Source organism: Arachis ipaensis, chromosome B09 (genome assembly GCF_000816755.2).
Source record: "Arachis ipaensis cultivar K30076 chromosome B09, Araip1.1, whole genome shotgun sequence".
In the NCBI taxonomy this organism is placed as follows: domain Eukaryota; kingdom Viridiplantae; phylum Streptophyta; class Magnoliopsida; order Fabales; family Fabaceae; genus Arachis; species Arachis ipaensis.
The window spans coordinates 117,277,713-117,281,514 of record NC_029793.2 but is presented as its reverse complement, the minus strand read 5'-3'; positions in this window follow the sequence as shown (position 1 = coordinate 117,281,514).

Genomic DNA, 3,802 nt, shown 5'->3' with positions numbered 1-3,802 from the left:
CAATGTCTCTTACATCAAACATCAAAATAAATTATTAAAAAATATTTCATATTTTTTAATTAAAAATAATTACTAAATATAAGATTTTAATTAAAATTTCAGTAAACTATAAAAATCAAGCAAAAAGTAAATGTGGAGGTAGAACTTTTTCCTAAAAGAATATCTAGGTTGGAGCTTCTATCTCCTAAAATAATTATGTATCAATGATCTAAGATGTTGAATTAGGTTTGAGTGAGAATAAACACTTGATTAGAATAATAGATTCTTTTTAAATTTGATGAAGGAGCAAGTCAGTGAACTATTGAGTATTTGATCCTAAAAAATGATATTTTGTGAGTTTATTTTCTTTGCAGGTATGGCAAAAGAATACGAGAAATAGAAAGGATAGAGATTCCATTTTTGTAAGAGGCAGCAGAATTATAGAAAGCTGTGACACTTAAAGAGTGAAAATTTAACGAGAACAAAAGAAAGCAGAGAATAATATTAAAAAAAATGATAAATATGTATTGAAGTTGTTTTTATATAATACAAGAGTCATGTTATTTATAGAGATATTATCAATTAATTTCATAAATATTCATCTACTAACTATTAACTCTCAATTATTTATCGAATATCTTTTGTGTTGTTGATATGTTGAACTGATGGAAGTTGGTTTAATATACTCCTATAAATTAAAGGATAGTATACATTAAGAATCCCTATCATGAATAAGTTGGTGTAAAAAGGCTTAGTTGGAAGTGACTTGGTAAAAGTATCTGCAAGTTGACCAGAGGAAGGGACTGGCAGTAACTTCATTACCCCAGCCTGTGCCTTTTGACGTATTAGATGACAATCAAATTCCAAATGCTTGGTACGCTCGTGAAAAATTGGATTAACAACTATATGAAGAGCACTCTGATTATCGCAGAACAAAACAGGTGGTCTATCACAAGAAACATGAAGGAAACCCAGCAAATTCAATATCCATAAGAGTTCACAGGTGGTATTAGAAAGAGCATGGTACTCTGCTTCAGTTGACGAGCGTACAACAGTGACCTATTTCTTTGTTTTTCAGGAAATAAGGGACTCTCCTAGAAAAAAGCAGTAGCCAATCAGAGATCGACGCGTATCCAGACATCCAACCCAATCCGAATAGCTAAAACTAGAAATCTGAAGGGATGAACTCCTGGGAAAGAAAAGCCCTCTCCCTGTGCTATTTTTTAGATATCGAAGAACATGCAGGGCTACCTTATAGTGGTTCTGAGTTGGGGTGGCCATGAACTGACTCAATTGTTCGGTAGCATAAGTAATATCTGGCCGAGTGGTGGTTAAATAGATGAGTCGGCCAACCAACCGTCGATGAATAAAAGGATCTCGCAGTAGGGAACTATCATCTTGTGAAACCTTAGTAGTACTGTCCATTGGAACCCCAGCAGACTTGACTCCCAAAAGACCACAATCGGATAACAAGCCTAAACAGTATCTATATTGGGATAAGAAAATTCCTGAATTGGAATGAGCAACTTCAATACCCAAAAAATACTTCAAAGTCCCAAAATTCTTAATTTTAAAATGATCATTTAGAATTTTTTTTATTGTTGCCATTTCAAAAATTGAATTACCAGTAAGTACAATATCGTTCACATAAATTAACAAGAAACTTGGCTACCTTTAACTTTAATAAACAAGCTATAATAAAAAATGGTTTGTTGATACCCACAAGAAATAAATAAAATAGAAAGCTTCTCATACCACATATGATTTGATTATTGTAAACCATACAGAGACTTGAGAAGCTGGCAGTATTGATTGGACCCACCAGAGAGACCAGGAGAGAGTTTCATATATACAACTTCAGAAAAATCACCGTACAAAAAGGCATTATTCACGTCTAGCTGTTGTATAGGCCATCGTCGAATGGAATCTAGAGCGAGAACGATCCAGATAGTCGTAGGTTTGACAATCGGAGAGAATGTTTCCAAAAAATCCACGTTCTCTATCTGGGTGAAATCCTTGGCAATTAAATGGGCTTTGTAACGCTCAATTGATCCATCTGGCCGGCGTTTGATTTTGTATACCCAATGACAACTAACAGGTTTTACTTGCTGAGGACAATCTACAATGAGCCAGGTCCGATTTGATTCTAATGCAACGAGTTCTTCCTGCATGGCTAAACGCCAATGAGAAACTCCATTGGCTTCCTGAAACGTCTTTAGTTCATGCTCAAAATGCAAGGATGAGATATATGATCTGTGAGAAGGAGATAAAGAGGAGAGAAAGAAAACAGAAGAAATTGGATATCTTGACATTGAGGATAGAGAAGTTTGGGGAGTAAGAGAAGTGTTACGTAGATAATCGAAAAGATAAGTAGGCGGCTTGGCCTGGCTCTAGCGAAGTGGCGATGGAAGCGAAGGAGAGAAAACGAGCAAATCAGTGGAGGAAGGGAGGGATCCTTAGTTAGGAGGGGTTGGTATAAAGGAGTTGGGGGTAGGTGGAGAAGATGTATGTGAGTGGATTGTTGTGGTGTGAGGGTCAATATGACAAGACGGGAAAGAAGCGGGAAGAGAGGGAGAAGGGGTTGAACACGTTGATGAAGAAGGAATTGAAGTAGGAATTTCTAGAAAAATGGCATTAGGGTGAAGATGATGGGAAGAAGCATATTGGGTAGAAGGATCAATTAAAATGGGTTGGTGTGTGTGTTGTTGAGTAGGTAAGGAGTGAGAATTTGGGTCAAGAATAGGTGTAGTAGGCTGAAGAGATTTTAGCCTTTTGGTGACTAAAGAAAAAGTTAATTCATGAAAAAAATATTTCTGGATACCAAAATCTTTTTATCATGTAAAGAATAGATAATATATCCTTTTAAACCATTTGGGTAACCAATAAAAATTGCTTTGTATGTCCGCGGATCAAATTTTGAACGAACGTTGGTAAGAGTAGAAACAAAACATAAGCATCCAAAAACCTTTAAATCATTGTAATTAGGTGATTTATTATATAAAATTTTAAAAGGGGTTTTAAATTTTAAAATAGATGATGGAACCTGATTTATTAAATAAACCGCATGATTGATAACATAAGACCAAAAATTAAGAGGTAAATTAGATTGAAACATGAGAGCTCTTCAACATTTAAAATATGTTGATGTTTTTTTTCTACTCTACCATTTTGTTGAGGTGTCTCAACACAACTTCGTTGATGAATGATCTCTTTGGATGAATAAAATTTAGTAAGTGAAAATTCAGGACCATTATTAAAACGAACAATTTTAACTTTTAAATTAAATTGAATTTCTACTAAAGCAATAAAATTTTTAATGTATTGTGAAACCTCACTTTTAGACTTTAATAAAATAACCCAAGTGAATCGGCTAAAATCACCTACAATGATTAAAAAATATTTATGATAATGAATAGAAGTAGTTTTAAATGGTCCCCAAATATCAAAGTGTAATAATTCAAAATTAGCATTTGCATTACTCAAACTTGATGAAAAAGAAAGTTTTCTTTGCTTAGAAAAGTGACATACATTGCAAATTTCATTTTGATGAGATGAAATAAAAGGATATTGTCTATGTAAAAAATTGAGTCTTTGTCGAGAAAGATGTCCTAAACAGAGATGTCATAACTTAGAAGATGTGTGTTGATGGTGTGTGAAATTTATTGAATGTAACGGTATGGTGGTATTATTGGTGGTGTCAAAGGCTTTTTCAAGAATGTACAATCCTTCTCTTAATTTATCCAACACAATCATCTTCAATGTGTTCGATTCTTGTAGAAGACATGAATATTGAGAAAAAGTAAGATCACAATGAAGCATGGAG